Source organism: Mesocricetus auratus, unplaced genomic scaffold (genome assembly GCF_017639785.1).
Source record: "Mesocricetus auratus isolate SY011 unplaced genomic scaffold, BCM_Maur_2.0 Super-Scaffold_100053, whole genome shotgun sequence".
NCBI lineage: Eukaryota > Metazoa > Chordata > Mammalia > Rodentia > Cricetidae > Mesocricetus > Mesocricetus auratus.
The window spans coordinates 228,067-246,931 of NW_024429230.1; the positions used below are offsets into that span (position 1 = coordinate 228,067).

At 43.6% G+C, this 18,865-nt stretch overlaps 2 long non-coding RNA genes across 2 annotated transcripts; one reads left to right on the top strand and one right to left on the bottom strand.

The window, feature by feature from the left end:
* The first annotated feature begins 2 nt into the window (after window positions 1-2).
* Window positions 3-18,546, top strand: LOC121136162. Its single transcript, XR_005873283.1, has 3 exons — window positions 3-129; window positions 930-1,062; window positions 18,391-18,546. It is a non-coding gene; the product is annotated as an uncharacterized LOC121136162 (long non-coding RNA).
* On the bottom strand, window positions 47-4,652 carry LOC106022268. The gene is made up of 3 exons (XR_001197289.2): window positions 4,467-4,652; window positions 2,382-2,462; window positions 47-305 (listed from the first exon to the last, which is right to left on the bottom strand). It is a non-coding gene; the product is annotated as an uncharacterized LOC106022268 (long non-coding RNA).
* Window positions 18,547-18,865: the final 319 nt, after the last annotated feature.

The following is an 18,865-nucleotide window of genomic DNA, read 5'->3' on the forward strand; positions in this document are numbered from 1 at the left end:
CCCGCTCTACCACACAAAGACGTCAGTAAGAAGCGAGAGAAAGCAAAACAGAATGAAAATCATATTCGAAAAGACAACGTCATTGCCAGTTTTCTTGTCTCACACAAAAAGCGAGGGAAGGAGCCAAAGGTAGTTAGAAATGGTGCCCCACCGGGGTGGGGGCGTGACTTTCCCACATTGATGGGAAGACTGGGAAAGAAAGGGGGAAATCCCGAGCAGTTGGCATGGCGACAGGAAGGCAGCTGCTTTTCTCAGGTGGCTGGAGGCCTCCAGCAATCCGTCCCACCCAGAGGAAATCTGAAAGACTTAATCGGCACGGAAAAATTAAGTTAAACTCAAAACAAAACCAAGGAGTCTTTGTGGACCCTTTCAGGGTGCTTTTGTTTATTTAACCCTAAAAGAACAGAGTGGAAAGTCCAAATGTTTTCATGTTTGGTCATGTGGAATGCTTATGTATATCCAATAATTTTGTAAAATTAACCACAAAATATTAACTATTTTTCTCCCTTTTATTGATATGTAACTCCCTGATTAAGACTGCAAACCAAAAATTGGTCAATCTGAATTTCTATAATTATCATAGCCTGAATATTTACCTTAGTATATCCATTGTGTACTTCTTTGAGGGAAAAAATTTAAAGTATGTATTACTCTAAGTATGTAAAAAACTAAAATTATTGATAATTCATCTGGACTTTTCATCATTGTATTTCAGAAATACAATGGTTTAAAGTATTTTTTTTCTTTTCTACAAAATATCTTCCTGCCTTTTGACAAATTCTTCATATGTATTTAAAATCTATCTTGGTAGTATTTTCCTAGATTTTCTAAAATGCACACAGATAAACTACTGGATACACAAGGTCCTTTCTTAAAATCTGACATATCATAACTCATGCAGCAGTGAATTCCAACCTCTCCTTTTACAGATGTTGGTACCTGAGCCATGATGCCCAGATACCTGGCTGTGTCTCAAGATGTAAGCTCCCAGCTACTGCTCCAGCACAATGCCTGCCTGCCTGCAGTCATGCTCCCTGCCATGGTCATGGCCAGTAACCCTCTGTAAGTTCCAACAAACTCTTCTATAAGTTGCCTTGGCCATGGTGTCCTATTACAGTAATACTAAGGTAACTAAGATACAAGTTGGGAGAGGAAATTAAAAGCTTTAATAATTTTTTTGAAATTCTGAATTCTGGAGTATCTGTTGGATTCACTTACTGCAGAACCTGCCAAGGCTGTTGATATTCTGATATCTGTGATGACTCTCCAAGAGAGGAGTCTGAAGAACATAGTGTGACCACTGAACAATGTCTTCTCAGAACATCACTTATGTTTTCAGAACACATTTTGAGAAACATGGGGCCAGACTGTCTCTAGAGTCCAATGTAAAGATACATGGATTTTTATTTGTGTTTGAAGTTGTATAATTTTTAAGAACCCTAATTGATCCCATAGTCAAATTCCTGAAAAAGCCAAAGGGGGAAAGAAAATGATGAAGAAAGAACCCACAGTAAATAAGATACCTTATACTTTAAATGAGATATCTTATATTTAAACCTAAGTACCCGAGTGCACATATTCATTTTCAAGATTTTGTTTTGCTTTCTATAGTTCTGATAGGCGAAATTCCCTAACAATAAAACCCGCTGGAGGCGCAGTTTGTTTTATGAAAACATTATGAGAAGGAGCAAAGGAGAATGAATAGCAGTGGAATGTGGTGTGATGCCTCTAGGTTAGCGTCAGTTGGAAAGCGCAATCGAGTCTCCTTGGAAGGAGTCATCAGTGGTTAGGGAACTTTGGGAAATATCTGTGGCACATATATGAGTATGTATACATGTGTTAGCATGTATACATGTGTGAGCATGTGTACGTGTGAGCATGTGTACGTGTGTGAATATGTATACGTGTGTGAGCATGTATACGTGAGTAAGTATGTATACATGTGTGCTTGCTGATGTGTGTTTGCCTGTGCAGGTTGGGGCTTGATGTTGGGTGTCTTCCTCTATGACTCTCCAACTTGGATTTTGAGACAGAACTCACCAGTTGGCTAGAGGGGCTGGTCAGCAAGCCTCTGGGACGCTCCTGACTCTCTTTTCCAGTTCTGGGGTGTTTGGTGTTTGTTTAAAGTGGGTGCTGTGGTGCTGACTTCAGGTGATCCCACTTATACAGCAACCACTTTACCCATTCACTGAGCCATCTCCCCGGACTAACAGGAGACTTCCTTAGCATGTTGTTCTCTTTGGTGGAGACTTAAAGCCATCACATCATCACAGGACAATCTCCCCAAGCCCAGCTGTGGAGAACAGTAGAATCTCAGCAGCCTCACCACCACTGACGGCAGTGGAACAACCAGGGACAGAGGGGCCCCTTTTCTTCCTCACCTTCTTCACACACCATAAGGAAGAAGGGGCAGTGTCTGTCACAGAGTGGATCTGCCATGGAGTTGCTTCATGTAGCCTTCCCTGGGGAGGAGAGAGGTTTGAGCCAAATATTCAATAGTTTACAGGACCAAAGTGCTCTAACAAACACAGTGACTGAAGAGTTATGACTTAGAACAAAATGTTGTTGCAGGAGCCTGCTGCCCAGAGAGACAAAAGAGCAGATGAGAAGCACAGTTGGTAGCAGCCATTTGCGAGTTAAAATTAGTCCTTGTGTTTACCTCAACGAGTCGAATGTCTCCAGTCAAACCAGTTGAGTAGCTGGGGACAGCCATATAAGCACTGCGGAGGAGCTCAGACGCAGGAAGGGAGGACATACAGGGAGATCAACTTACTTTGCCCTGGGTACCAAAAGAATCTGTGCAGCAGACAGCACTGAGGTGGTGAAGAGAAGCGGGGTTGTGTGGGCTAGGGTAACTGGTGGGTTAGAGTCATGAAGTAAGACAGAGCATGGCCGACCATGATAGGAGAGATATGGCATCATGGGAGTAAAAGACTAGAGTGTGTTGCTTTGGACTCGCTGTAGATGGACGAGGTGGTTTGGGGTTGCATGGGAGGTACTTTCCATGATGCTTCAATCAATGTCGACCAAAGAGTCATGGAAGACTTTTGTCTAGGCACTGGCATGTTTAGGTTTATGTTTGGGAAGACCACTCCCTGACAATGAAGATGAGACAAGAAGGGTCACACTCCAGATACTTGAGTATTTTCAAAGAATTTTATGGCCAGGTGTTTAAGGGTGTAAGATGAGGTCCCAGGGAATAAAGCAATGAGCTGGCCAAGCTTACTCTCTCAGGTAGCCTGCCTTCATTCAAGTCATTCAGCAATTATTCGTTTGCATTAACATTACCCTTTTCCTTCCTGAAGACCTTCCCTGCCACTTAGAGTAGGGAGTGTGTTGATTAAAAGTACCTGAAATAGTTCAGCTTATTATAACTTAATTGGATTGCTGGCCTCTTCCTCTCTATAATAGCACCAGTGGGTCTTTAGCAGCCACATCGCAGGCTACGGCCTTTGTGACAACAAGATTACTTAGTGGTAGAGTTCTCTACAGGGGGAGAAATTAGTTTTTTCTTTAATTCTAGTAAGTGGTTGTCCTTTGTGAAAACGGGCCAGCCACAGGTCATCCCTAAAGCTGCAGAAGCCAAATCACCATCGTGTTAAGTAAGGTTGGGTCTGTGACTACTCTGGTGGGACCTCAGAAAAGTCACCCCTGGCTTGGGACAGGAGTGCCCAGCCCCTCAGCTTTTATGATATTGTGCTATGCAGAACCCCACAACAGCTTAGAAGAAATTCTGTTTCCAGTCACAGGTTCATTGTTCTAGTCTCCCCAGAAAGCCTTGTGCTCTCTCCTTTTACAAAAATAACACGTTAAAATTGGATTTTCAGAAAAACATATTTCAAGACACCCACTTTAAATGAAAAGATTCTAATTGTACTTTCTTTCATGAATCCCTGCGTCTAGACTAGATATTATCAGCCCAGTCTTCTGGGATATGAATACGCTTTCTGTGTTCTGGCTCTGAAAGGATTTCTTAAGGATCTTGGTTTCATTATGGTTTAGAAATAAGCATGGCATCACAGTTGTCATCTAGATTAGACAAGAAGAAGGTCTTTAAGACAACAGGAAAATAATGCGCAGTGGGCTAAGCACACCCTTAAAAGGAATGTTCAGAAACCCATCGTGTCTTCTTCGGTGGAATTGTCTACATTGTTCTGTGTGAACAGCCAATTCATGTTAAAGGTTATACTAATTTTTCCATCATACTGTCTTGTAAACAATTTATTATTTCCTGATGGCATTTTCATTTTCCCCAGACTGTCATTAAGATCTCACTTGAACACTCTGGAAGCTGAGGCAGGAGAATTGAGTCTGGGGCCAGCCTGGGCTAGATAGCAGGACCCCCAAGTAAAACCAAACAGAGCCTCGGCTCTCACTCATCATACAGCCCTTAAGTCCAGCTTCCCATGTGCTCCATGCCTACCTCTAGCAGCCAGAACACATTTCTTGTTTTCATAATAACTTACTGGCTCCTGTAGAATGGTTTTCTTATCGGCCTCTCCTCTTCCGACTTCATTCCCTCCACAGGCCTTAATGTTTTGTTAGCTTTTAACAGTTGTGTTGAACTTCACTGTGGACTCTGGAATAGTCTCCTCCATCAGCCACGGAAAGGGTGGCCTGTCCCTCAGCCTCAGCATTCTTGCCTGCACAGTGCTCACAAACTGCTGCAGGACAGTGCCAGACTTGCTTTCTGATAGAGCCTCTGGCCACAGGGTTTCCCAACTTGGTCAGATATCACAATGTCCTAGAGAGAAACCTTAACAGTGCAGACTCCTGGGCATGCCTCCAGGAGTTGACACAATCCAGAGGGACCTAGTGTCTAAGTGACATCTGGGAACTTTTGCATGAACCATGGGTATGGAGGGTGTTTCTCTGGTGCTGTCCTTGTGTAGATCTTTCTGTAGAGCTACCCATACTTGCTACATTGTGTATGCATGTGTGACATCTTTTCCTGGAGCAAAGTGATCAGATGTGGGTGTTTATACTGAGCCTGTTTGCTGAGGTGTGGGGTCAGATAGAGTGTCACGGACTTGGTATGTGTGATAATGGAACGTGGCTTTAAGGCTTAGGGTACTGCCAGCTAGAAGAGATGGAGGTGTTTGTTTACACAGTATAACTAACAGGGATTGAGGGATGAAAGGAAGCTGTCTCGTGGCATGCAACGTAAGGGATGTCATTTACAGTCCTCTGTAAGCTCGGGTCACTGTTCTGGTTGTTTCACTAGGGGACAGACCATTGAAGGTAGCTTTCATCTCTCTTTACTGTCAACTCTAAACCTCCAAGATGGTGAGACGAGAGGCTCAGACTAGATAGCAAAATGGAGTCACTAAGCTTAAAGTGTAGTGAGAGTTTCAGGAGAGTAGGGCCCAGTAGGAGGGGCCATCTATGGAGGAGAGAACGTCCTGTGAAGTCTCAGAACTGGAAACTTAGGCTGTATCCAAAGAGCAGAGTTAAGTCTGTACCCGACTAAGAAGAGACTGGTCAAAAGGCTGCAGCTGCTGCTTCTGATTCACTGTTGAAGGTGGGATCTGTGGAGAAAGGTCCATAGAGGTCCTGGGAGACATGAGTGATGGAAAGATACATCAGGCAGGGACAGAAACAAGGTTTCTTCATGGCAGACTATCAGGGATCGTGGTGCTTTGGATGAGAATGGTCCCATAGGCTCATACATTTGGATGCCTGGTCCCTAGTTGGTGAGGATTAGGTGTGGCCTCATTGGAGGATGTATGCTACTGGAGGTGGGCTTTAGTGGTTTCAAAAACCAATGCTACTCCCAGTTAGCACTCTCTTGCTCTCTCTCTCTCCCTCCCTCCCGCCTTCTCTCCCCCACCCACCTCCTGCTCAGATCAGAGTGAGCTCCTAGCCATAACTCCAGTGCCAAGCCTCTTCTCATGGTCCCCACCATGATGGTCATGGACTCACCCTCTGAAACTGTAAGCAAGTTCCAACTGAAATGGTTTTCATCAGTTGCCTTGGTCACAGTGTCTCTTCTCAGCAATGGAAAAGTAACTAAGGGCTAAAAATGGTTTTGTGGTAAAGCAGAAAAAAAACAGTAGCATGTGCCTAGACTGAGGTGCGGGCTTCCAGGTCCCCAGAGCCCACGGAGACACGCAGCTGCTGATGACGCTGTCTGGGTAGAATACTGATGTCACCAGACAAGAGGGGCTCACCTTTGTTCATCCTTGTCATAACGTCTTCAGTCCTTCCCTGTGCCTCGCTCGTGGCAAGGCTAGTCGCTGATACAAAACAACGACAGTATTCTCATGTTTACTGCAAGACAGCCAGTTAAGCAACGGGTAACTCTGCTGGAGCACCCAGCAGTTGGCTAAAGTTTCAGGGCTGAAGGAAAAGGCCCTGCTGTGAAATTGGACATGGGTCTGCACATGTGTTGCCTCTGCTTCTATGTTACAGACCCAGCAGTATGGATGCTGTGGTATTTAAGCCATAGTCTTTGTAGTACACCTTGGTCTGTTACCATTTATTTTGAAGAACAGTGTATGATTGCACAAAGCAAAATTTGCCTTTTAAAAAGTATCATTATGTGAGATTTGACCACTGTATAGAACAAAGTCACGTTGTGGTAAGAATGTGGGGTGATGGCATCGGTTCCTCTTTTTACAGTCAAGCATCCCAGTCGCTACCAGTCATGGTTTGCCTTCTCCAGGGTGTCGGTTAAGCAGAACCATGCACTCTCTAACCTCCTGAGTGAGGCTCTGACCCAGCATAGTGACTGCAGACCCTTCCAGAGGCTCTGTCCTCAGCAGTCCCTTGCTTCCGAGCATCTTGTTCTCCTGGTTCGGAGGCTTAGGGTATAAGTTGGTGTGGAGATGGCGTGGTCGAGGGTAGAATAGTCAAAGAGGACACAAAGAGGCCAAAAGAGATAGGAACAGACTGAAGTAGGACTTCTGAACTCATTTTACTCCCTGACCGTCTGCACCTGGAATGCTGTGCTGGCGTAAGCACCTTACTAATGATGCTGAATTCTCAACCTTCTAGGCAGGAGCTGTCACCCCAGTCTTAGAGATGTGGGAACTGAGATTCACAGGGTTTTGGTGACGTGCCAAAGATCACACAGTGAGTGAGTGATGGAAAGAAGATTTGAGCCCTGCAGCTTAGTTGTTCATTTCTTGCCAAAAAATCACAGTCATCTATCAAATCTCACTCACTGGAGGAGAGGGAGGCCAGAACAGATCTAAATTCGGGCCAGTGATGGATAGCAACCTCCTTCAGATTCCTAGATTGTATCAGTCCGTGCAGCAGGAACAAAAAATAACTACAGATTCAGAAATACAGTTGTCGACTGTTTAAAATATAAAGTCATGGTACCTTCAGGAGTAGAGGCCACAAGTTTTCTGGCATTAGTACGTCTGCCTTGACCAAGGTTCGTGATCTTTGGGTTCTACTGCCACAGAAAGACAACAAAACAGGGGGCACCCCAATGTCCTGTGTTTTTACTGTCTTACTAATACAGGAGTCATTCTGGTTAGATATCTGAATTCGATGTGCTTGGATTTCTGGTTACATTTATTTAAATGTATGTAGTATTTTACATAGTATTGATTTCTAACTTAGCCATTGTATAGAATGTTAAATTTTAAAAGGTACAAATATTTGCACCAAATAGATTGACATGGAAAGACACCATCAGGACTTGGCACACATGAGAAAAACGGTATAGGCACAACTGTACTTCAGTACACAGAACCCTTCTACAAAGTAACGAACCAAATTGGAAGCATGAGGCCGTGCACTAGTCTCAGTTATTGTTATTTGCTTTCTGAGCCGTTTGATTAATGATGTGTATTCCTAACATCTTGTAGGATGTGCAATTATTTCCTTTATTTATTGTAGTGTCTGTATCAAATGTAGCATGTAGGAGTATTTATTAATGCTGTAGAGTAGACAAAGCTAAAAAGAGTGATGGCGTCGAGGGTTGGTGGGGAAGTGAAGGTACTGAAGTTCTTTATATTTTGCTGGTGGGAATGTAAACTAGTGTGATCACTTTGAAAATATTCAGCAGTACACAGTGGTGCCTACTAACACTAAGCATACCTACGACCTACCGCCCAACAGTTCTATTCCTGAGTGCTCAGCCAGTAAGAATGGTAGCTTATATCCACAGAAATTTCCTTTTAAATGTTTCTTTTTTTGTTGTTGTTTTGTTTTGTTTTTCGAGACAGGGTTTCTCTGTGGCTTTGGAGGCTGTCCTGGAACTCACTTTGTAGACCAGGCTGGCCTCGAACTCACAGAGATCCGCCTGCCTCTGCCTCCCGAGTGCTGGGATTAAAGGCATGCGCCACCAACGCCCGGCCCTTTTAAATGTTTCTAATTTCATTCATTAAGGCCAAAATTAGAACTAACTCAAAAATTCTTCAGCAATAGAGTAGATAAGCGGCTATACATTCACCTCCTGGAATAGCTTCCAAGAGAGCTGCCACACACAAGAGAAACACAGACTGTGTGTGTGTGTGTGTGTGTGTGTGTGTGTGTGTGTGTGTGTGTGTGTATGTATGTATGTATGTATCTCATCTCATTTAATGGAAAACAGGCCAAACTAATCCACAGCGTGGATGTTAGAAAGTTACCCAGTGTTTGTAGTACCAATGGCTCTTTTGTAGAAAAACACAGAGAACCTCTGGGGCAGTAGATGTACTCTACAACCTCATCTTTGTGGTGAGGTGTTTATCCAAAGACATAGAAACACGTGCAAAACTGTCATCAGACTGTATCGTTGTGTGTCTTGGTACACAAAACTGTCATCAGACTATTGTTGTGTGTCTTGATACACAAAACTGTCATTAGGCTGTATCGTTGTGTGTCTTGATACACAAAACTGTCATCAGACTGTGTCGTTGTGTGTCTTGATACACAAATGCTGCTTTCTGATTCTCTTTCATCCTGTTGTTGATGCATACCAAGGCAAGAGGTCGAAGAGGTCAAAGGTTTCACAAACAGATTTGGGCAATCATTTGTTGTGTTGAATTTGGTTAAATGTTTTGATCTCTCTTGTTTTGAATTCCTTCATCAGTATAGATGCAATAATTAAAAACTACCATTCAGGGGCTGGAGAGATGGCTCAGAGGTTAAGAGCACTGGTTGCTCTTCCAGAGAACCTGGGTTTAATTCCTAGCACCCACATGGCAGCCCACAACTGTCTGTAATTCCAGCTCTAGAGGACCTGACATCTTCATAGAGACATTCATGCAGGCAAAACACCAATGTACATAAAAATAAATAAACTTGCTGGGCGTTGGTGGCGCACGCCTTTAATCCCAGCACCTGGGAGGCAGAGGCAGGCGGATCTCTGTGAGTTTGAGGCCAGCCTGGTCTACAAGAGCTAGTTCCAGGACAGCCTCCAAAGCCACAGAGAAACCCTGTCTCAAAAAACCAAAATAAATAAATAAATAAACTTAAAAAAAAACTACCATTCAGAATTCAAAAGTTCTCATGAAACAATGTTAATTTCTGCAAGGCTGGGTATATAATGGGCTATTAAGTTTAAATCAAATCATTAGAAATATAACAAACTCTTTTTATCATTGACCAGGTCTTGTATACAGACCCAAATGGGGGGTTTTCCTGATTCTCAGAGTAGCCACTGTTGTTTGACTTGTTATTTACTATTAATTGACATATTTAACAACTGAAAGTATGAAGGTTAATTTCTATAAAACTGTTATTGGGCAATATGATTCTCATCAAAGAGCAATGCAGAAAGGATGAAAATCATAATCTGGATGGAAACAAGGACCCTAATATTACACAGCTACCACCCTGTGAGGTAGGAGATGAGTTTGCATCTAAATTATGAGTATTATCCAAGTATTTTTCTTTGTTTTGCAACCTCTATAAACATTTAGTTTCTCTGTCTCTTCTTTAATCTCTTTCTAGATTACTTATTAATGAAACTGTGTGTTCTTTTTCTTTTTTTTTTTTTCTTGTTTTTCAAGACAGGGTTTCTCTGTATTGCTTTGGAGGCTGTCCTGGAACTAGCTCTCTGTAGACCAGGATGGCTTCAAACTCACAGAGATCGCCTGCCTCTGCCTCCCGAGTGCTGGTACTAAAGGCGTGCACCACCACCGCCCGGCTTCGTGTGTGTTCTTAAGGTTGACATCGACTGTATCTTGAGTGACTCAAGTTTTCTTTTATCTTTATATCTGACAGTATGGAACAGGGTTTCACTAACAACATATGATCAATCATTTTTAGCTTTTTTCTCATTCAAAAATTTTCCTTACAGTGCCTGTTCTTCCAAAGGCCTAGGTTCAATTCCTAGTGCCACATGTCACTCACAATTGTCTGTAACTCCAGTTCCAGATCTGATGCCCTTTTCTGAACTCTACAGACACCAGGCACGTGCATGGTCCATAGACATAGATGCAGACAAAACAACCACACACATAAAATATAAAAATCTTTTAAAAAGTTTTCCTTCCAGCCGGGTGTTGGTGGCACACACATTTAATGCCAGCACTCAAGAGGCGGAGACCAGCAGATATCTGTGAGTTCAAGGTCAGCCTGGTCTAGAGAGCGAGTGCCAGGACAGCCTCCAAAGCTACACAGAGAAACCCTGTCTTGAAAAACAAAACAAACAAACAAACAAAAAGTTTTCCTTCCATGTTTTGGTATGGGAGTTAGTATAAAGCTTGGATATAGCCAATACAATACTGAAAATATTTTATCGAGTTTTAAAAACCTAGTTTTTCATGATGGGTTGGCATTGGTGTTTTTCTCTCCTGGGAAATTCAAGGTTAAAGGAAGAAGTGGGAAAATGCCACAAAGGTTGCTCTTGGTGCCTTTCTACAGATGGCTCTGTTAGGATGAGTGGAGAATGGGAAAAGTTAGGAGAAGTGGGTCAGCTTTGCTAGACTTCAGTTATGAAACTGCTGGTCATCGGGGCACTGGCTAGCATTCTGGGGAGAGGAGACACTGTGACAAAATGACATGTGAAGGGACAACTATAAGAACATTTGTTTGTATGACTTGTTAGCATCCTTAAACATTTGAATATACAGCATTTGACTGTCAGAACAACACCATACAATGTGATCGTATATTTCATGTAGAAGAAAATAGAGGCAGAAAACATTCAAAGCCATTCAGTGACTGGTACTTTATAGACCAAAGCATGCTGCACTACACCAGAGGGCCAGACCCCCGGCTTCTAAACCATGACTAACCACGCCCTCCCAGAGTCCAAATGCTGAAGCCCAAACGTGGAGGGAATTAGACTGGGGCCTTTGGGGGTCATGAGGTGAGGGCCGTGAGCGCTCACAGAGAGGACTGGTGTCTTGTGAGATGGGTGACGGAGCTGAGCCTTTCTCTGCTCTGATGCAGAAGGGTGCTTGAGAAGACGGCAGCCTGACAGCCAGGTGTGGACCTCATGGCCTCTAAAGCTGTGAAAACGTCTGTCATTGAAGCCACTCAGCCTATAGAATCCTGTTAAAGCGTGCAAAATTTGACCTGGACACCTACCAAATCTATATGTAACCAGATCTTTTCTGTGCAGTTCTTACCCAGAGATCTCTAAGACTGGACATTATTTCCTTGTAAATAACTCCGTTCAGCCGGGCGGTGGTGGCGCACGCCTTTAATCCCAGCACTCGGGAGGCAGAGGCAGGCGGATCTCTGTGAGTTCGAGACCAGCCTGGTCTACTGAGCGAGTTCCAGGACATGGCCCAAAAAACAATACAGAGAAACCCTGTCTCGAAAAAAACAAAAACAAAAAAAAAACTCCGTTCAACAAAGGATTGAACAGTAACATGTCTACCTTTTTGTAAGACATTTTTCTTTTCTTTTTGAGTTTATAATATAATTACATCATTTCTCCCTTTGCTTGTATCCTCCAAACCTTCCCATGTGTCCCTCCTCTGGCTCTTTCAAATTCATGGCCTCTTTGTTCATTAGTTGCTGTTACATGCGTGTATTCCTAAATATAGAAATACAACCTGCTCAGTCTGTATAATGTCCCTTGTATGTGTATGTTTTCGGGACTGACCATTTGATGTTGGATAACCAGTGGTGTGCTCTTCCCTGGGCAAGACAGTTTCTCCCGCATTCCTTAGTCGCCTGTAGTTCTTTGTGTGTGGTTGAGTCGTGTGGTCTCTCCCCAGCCCACTTGGGCATTCTATTGTTATCCTTAGGCAGTCTTGTTCCTGAGATTTTTATGGGTGTCTTTTCTGACATCACTAGGAGAAAACAACCCCAGAGCAAACTCTCTGGTCCTCTGGCTCTTACAATCTTTCTGTCTCCTCTTCTGCAACATTCCCTGGGCCTTAGGTGTGCGAGTTGTAGACCTATCCTCTGGAATGGAGCTCCACATCCTTGTGTATAGACTGGTTGTGGCTTTCCGTACTAGTATCTGTCTGCTGAAAAGAGATACTTACTTGACGAGGTTGAGGCCTACACTTATCTGTGAGTACATGGACAAATATTTGGAGTGTAGTTCAGGATTATACCGCTTTAGTAAAGTGGTGGTTGTAGTTTTCTCCTCAAGTTCCTGGGTTGCTGGCTAGGTTTCCAGTACCAGGCGCCACCTCCCTCTTGTTGAGTGGTCTCAAGTTCAATTAGAGAGCGGTTGGTTATGGCTAAGCTATGCAAGCTTCTACTGCACTCTTAGGGTTACCGTGCTCATTGCTGCGGCTCACAGGCATCACAGCTGGCTAGGACTGTTGGTTGCTTCCCGGAACCTTCTGGTACCATGAAACCTAGTCCTCGGGGAGGGCTTTCAGCTCAGTTCCAGTTCAGGGGCTCTGAGTCCTGTGTCTCAAGTACATGGTGAATACGACTAATTTTTACCAAGCAGTAAGAAAAAGAAAAAAAATGCATCCTTTCATTTTGTTTTGTTTGAGACAGGGTTTCTCTGTGTAGCTTTGGAGCCTATCCTGGCACTCTCTCTGTAGACCAGGCCGGCCTCGAACCCTCAGATATCCGCCTGCCTCTGCCTCCCGAGTACTAGCATTAAAGGTGTGTGCCACATTTTAACTTATATTTTTCTGTTGTGTAAAATGTTCATATTTGCTTTCCGAATGCTGCATAGAACAATACTTTGGACTTTGGAACCCTTCAGATTTTTGAGTCTCTTCTTTACGTGGGAGCTTTGGCTAAGGAGAAGAATGAATGGTACAGTTGCCGTAAAACTTTTTCTTCAGGCACCTGTGTTGCAGGGAAAGGAGGGAGGGGGCGGGCAGGGAAGAGTAAGTTTTGACAGCTGGGCCAGCATTTCCCAGCCCCCCGATGCATGGTCTCCTAAGTTCTTGTTAGAGCTTCGAGGAGGCAACCAGAGTCAGACTTCAGCAAGCATTCTCCTGTTTACCTAGATATTGTTGGATCACTGAAATGTTACGGGACAAGAGAGCTGAGAGGTCAGGATATAATTTTTTTTCTTCATCAGGGTAAAAGTAATAACACAGGAAGGTAGATTTAGATGCAGACATATTTAAAGCCTAGCTTCCCCCCCACACACACAGCCCGCTTTTCTGTCTTGGGTGTTTTGTGTCTCTTACTCGGGCGCTTCTGCCTCTGATGGTCATTTCTGACTTGACTCTTTCTTCTCGCCCCTTCTGAACCCAAGTACATTAATAAACGCCCACACAGCCTAGGGACTTTTGGGCTCAGCTTTCACTAGTCGCTCATAGGGGAGCTTTTAAGAAGCCCAGCCAGTGGCTAACGCCTAGTTTATTAAAAAGTTCTATTAATTTATATCCTGCTCTTTTGTTGAGACTCTGATCCGTCAGGCCCCCGCTATTCTGAGCACAAAATTTTGCTTTTACTCAGCTATGCAGTAAGGGAATGCTGGGGTTTGTGGGGTATCTACTCTGCATGCAATACAGTGTGCTAAGAAGGCCAGAGCAGGAAGAAATGGGATGCTTTAAAGGCAGGGAAAGAAAATGCATGTTCTGTAACATTTGCCTTTTGTTGAGTACGTCTGGTTCCCTCAGTTTTCCATGCCATACACAGCTGCTTTCATGGGTTCCCAGAATTCACTTGGGCAACACCCCAAAGCGATCCTTTCCTTCCCTGGCTGGAAAGGCTGCCCACTGCAGCAGCCTGTGGATTGGGAACGCTCTTGTCCTTACTCGGCATCCAGGGGCTTCTGCAGCCACACTGCACAAAGCCTGCGCACCTGACTTGTCACCCTCTGGAGGGGATAACATTAGCATCTCCCAAGCCTTTCATCTGCCACCTTCACCCAGCACTTGGCTCTCGTCTCCCTGCTGGTTGACAAGCTCTGTTTTCAGTCACCCGGGAAAGCCTCTCTTCCACACAGCTCTGACCTCCGCAGGGGAGCCCGAGGTTTGCAGAAGCCTGGCAAGGCCAGAGACAAGACAATCAGGGAACAGGCATCAGTCCCTACAGCCCCGGCTCAGGGCACCAGGGATGGAAGAGAGTGCTCTGAACGGTATGTGTGAATACCAATTTGCATCCTGATTCACAGACAGGAGAATTCTGGAGCAATTCCTGCTTTGCTTTCCCACTCTACCCCTTCAAAGGCCTTCCCCTTCTCTCAAAGTCCAGTGTGTCTTTTATTTCCCACAGCTTCTGGGTGAAGTCAACATTTCTTTGTCCAGAAAACCATGCTCACTGACTCTGTAGGTATGATACTACATGATGAAGGACAGTGTATCTCAGCATCTACAGTAAGCTATAAAAATGCAGTACATCTGGCAATATGCATGTGGCCACCCACGGCGTCTAAAAAAGGAGGTCTGATGACAATGGTTCTGGTGTAAGAGTAATTCAGTCTATCCTGCAAGCAGATAACCCTCAGGACTTTTGCTGATACAAGTGATCTCCTACACACTGCTGTTTCTGATAACTTTTCTAAAAACAAGTTCCTGTCATTATTTATGCCCCTCAACCCAAACACCTCTGTCCTTGTTTTCTGAAATTCCCCAAAGCACCAACTTTCATTTCTTTAAGTGAAGGTTTCTTGGATACTGTTAAGTGAAAATTTCCAGGATGGCCTCAAACTTCTGGACTCAAGGGTTAATTTCCTGCCGCAGTCTCTCAAGTAGCAGACACGGCTACCTTCATGTAAGGAAGCATTTGGGTTTTGCTTTTAAAGAGCAAGAGTTAATGAGAAAAGGTGGCTATGTTTGTATTTGTCTTCTTACCTCACTCCAGGGTTTCCCAGGGGACTCCCTTTACTTCTCATCATAAAGGTAACAGGAAGCAAGAGCTAGAAGATATTCAGAGAAGTTGCTGTGTTTGCATCATTTAAAAAGAATTCTCACAGACCAAGAACAATGCCAGAAGAGTTGAGTGAGGGCTGGGAAACCCATGGCGGTGGAGATTTGCTTAGAGTGGCTAGGAGAGAAGACATGTTTGGAGGAGGGGTGGCAATTGCTAGGAAGAGAGAGCAGAGGTAGATTGTCCCCAAATCCTCACCCGTATATTTTCCTTCTAGGTCCCAGGAACCTGGCTTATGTATCTGTATGCTTAGTTTATATTCTTATTACATAGCACCCCCCACAAACCACATGTTTGGGGCTTCGTAAGTGTGAATCATGAGTGAGTTTATAGAAGCAAATAGATAATGTTAATTATTTTTTCCTGGACTGAAGAGGTGGCTCAGCAGTTAAGTGCCCTTTCTGCTCTTTCAGAGGACCCGGGTTCAATTCTCAGCACATACACTGGGGGTTGGGGGAGGCAGGCTCACAACTGATGCAACTCTAGTTTCAGAAGATCTAATGCCTTCTTCTGGCCTCCTCAGGAACCTGCATGCATTTGATGCACATACTCCTAGACATACATACATGCATACACATAAAATAAAGAAAATGATAGATAGTGAAGTTTTGCACCCTGGTAAGCCTCTCTGCCAATGCATCAATCAAAATCAGACCAAATCAAACTGAATTAGAAAAAGTCCATGTTTAATGGACACAAGGCTCCCGGATGGCCTTCCAGCCCCCCCCCCCCCAGAGAGGAGACAGGAAAGAGAGGCCAGAAAAGCACACATCTATTTTCTGGGAGGTCTTGAGCATCTCTGGGGGAGGCCTCATCATTTGCTGGGCTTTCTGAGATGCAGCAGGGTTTGGAGGGGAGGGGGGCTTGGGTGGAACTTCCACCATAACATCCCAGGCTCTTTAGGTATGCCAGGGGCTGGGGTGAAGCTTCCACCAAGATAGATAGATAGATAGATAGATAGATAGATAGATAGATAGATAGATAAAGAATACTGTGTGCCATCCCTGTCATGTTAGGACAGTGAGCTTATCTAAAGGTTGTCTGGATATAGAAGCATGTGAAATTGTCCAACTGGCTAACCAAAAATTATTATTGCTGTTGTTGTTTTCTCGAGACAGGGTCTTACCATATAGGTCTGACTAGCCTGGAACTCACCGTATAGGCCTGGCTGGCCTCAAACTCACAGAGATCTGCTTACCTCTGCCTCCCATGTGCTGGCATTAGAGGCACAAGGCACTGCACAGGGCTACTGATTAACTAGACCATGTAGGTGCATCCTTTAAGCTGCAAAAGACAGTCAAGATGTGTTTGCCCATTGCTATGGATTGAACTGTCTCCTCCCTGCACCCCCAAATCCCTGGTGTTGAATACTTTAGTTTCAATATGATGACACTTGGAAATGACACAGTTAGGAAAGAGTTAACCAGGTTCCTGTGAGGACATGAGGGTGGAGGGCCCTGTGAAGGGATCTGTGCCCTTGAGACTTGAGAGCTTGCTTTCTATCTCTGCTCCATGCAAGGACCCAGACAGAAAGCCTCATCTGGAAAGTAGGAAGAGAGCCCTTATCAGAAGCTGACCAAGCCAAAGACCTGTCTTGGACTTTGCCAATCTTCAAAACCATGGAAGAATAAATAATTTCTATTGCTCTAGTCACTCATTCTGTGATATTTAGTCATAGCATCCCTAGATACCTAACACTGAGAGAGAAGTTCTTTCTAAGTAGAGTTGCATTATTTCTGAAAGCAGAAAAGATAACCCCAAAGCTAATGGTTTCTTGTCCTGTGATAACTAATATTCATTCCATGTAATTAACAATCTTTTTTCTGCAATTTATTTTCAATGATCCTATATGCACTATCTTATTGCTTGAACTATCTTCATCATTTTAATGAGTTGAAATCAAAATTGATGCATACGATGGATTTGTACAATAGTTATGCCTTTATTTAAAAAATAATACTTTGGAAAGAGAAGAGAATCTTAAATTTACACTGCATGTTATATGCTGTTTTCCACTCTTAGGTCTTCATGTGAGACCATTAGGGATCTAAATTATATTGGACTGCAATTTCTTTTGAAAATAACATGTGGTAGCATTGTTCATATCTTTGTTAGGATTTCTATTGTTGTGAAGAGAAACCATGGCCACAGCAACTCTTATAAAGGAAAACATTTAACTGGGTGACTTGCAGTTCAGAGATTGAGTCTAGTATCATCCTGGTGGGACATGACAGCATACAGGTGTGCTGGAGTAGGAACTCAGAGTCCTACATCTTGATCCCCGGGCAACAGTAAGTGAACTGAACTGAACTAGATAGGCATAACTTAAGCACAGAAAGCCTAAATGCTCACCCCCACAATTCCTCCAACAAGGCCACAACTACTTCAATAAGGCCACACTTCCTAAAAGTGCCACTCCCTATGAGCTTATGGGGGTCAATTACGTTGAAACTACCACAGTCCATGAGTTCAGTCAATTATATCTGGACTTCTCTAGTGTAAGTGAAATTTTAATTTATTTTTGAGGTTCACTTTCTTATAGGTCATGAAGTAAGGTGGTGGTAGGGATTGCCAAATAACTGTACTAAAAGGAAGTGATTTTCCTCCTTTCTTTACCTCAGACTTGGCTATTCAAACAATATACAGCTTGGTTGTGGTCCATTTTCTTGCAATACTTCTCCTGATACTGTTTTCTCAGTAACTTGCTGTTCTGAGCCTTTGGACATGCTAAGAAGGAAGTCAATTGAGCCATGGCTGGGGCCCATGAAGATGGCTCTGTTTCATCTTGGCTCAAGGTCAGAAAGGTCAAAACTGTCCTTGGTAAGTCATAAGACCTAAAGGTCTAAGGTGTGGCTACTGAAGGATGTTTTGATCTTGGTAGAGGATGTCTTATCTAAATAACAACAGAGTTGGTCTGAGGTGTGGTTACTCTTGACCCTCAAGGCCAGATAACGAGAAATTGAGTGTAAGGTGTGGCTACCAAATGTTTGGAGAGTTAAGGAAGAAAGACTGTCTGTTCCTTGTACATGATAAAGGAGTCTTTTGCTATGTCCCCTTTAGGTTGGGGTGTTTAAGAATGGTGAGGAAAAAACTTGGGGCACCCAGTATTCACTGGATTACCTCTGACTCTATCCTGTGTCCCTGTCTTTTTCTTAGTGTCTTTACCTGCCACTTCTCCCTCCACACTCCCCCTCTCAGGTATGAACCGGGCAAATCGACTGGATCCAACGGACGTCCCACAAAGACAGGCTACAACAAGCTGTGATCCTCAGTCCTTAGTTTCTAATACTGATTTCTAGATTTTATGAATCAAGATTGGTCTTGCCTGTCTACTTCCTTCATCCATTCATTAAAAGAATGCTTTCCAAGTGATAGTGTGCCCCTGCCACTGTTCTGTGCCCTGAGGACTGTATAGGGGTCTATACCGACATTAAATCCTGTGTGCACTCATTATGGTTGTATTAAATTAGGCAGTACATACAATAAGTATATGAATAACTCAAGACAATATGTCAGAAGTGATTAGGTATTGTAAATAATTTAAAAGGAAAAGATGTTCTTTTAGAAAATACTAAAGAAGTTGTGGTGGGTTGAAATGTTCAGTGCAAGGATATCTTGGAGTGTGACATTAAAGCTGTTACGTTACATACTTTTGGAGTTAGGGAACTGGCAA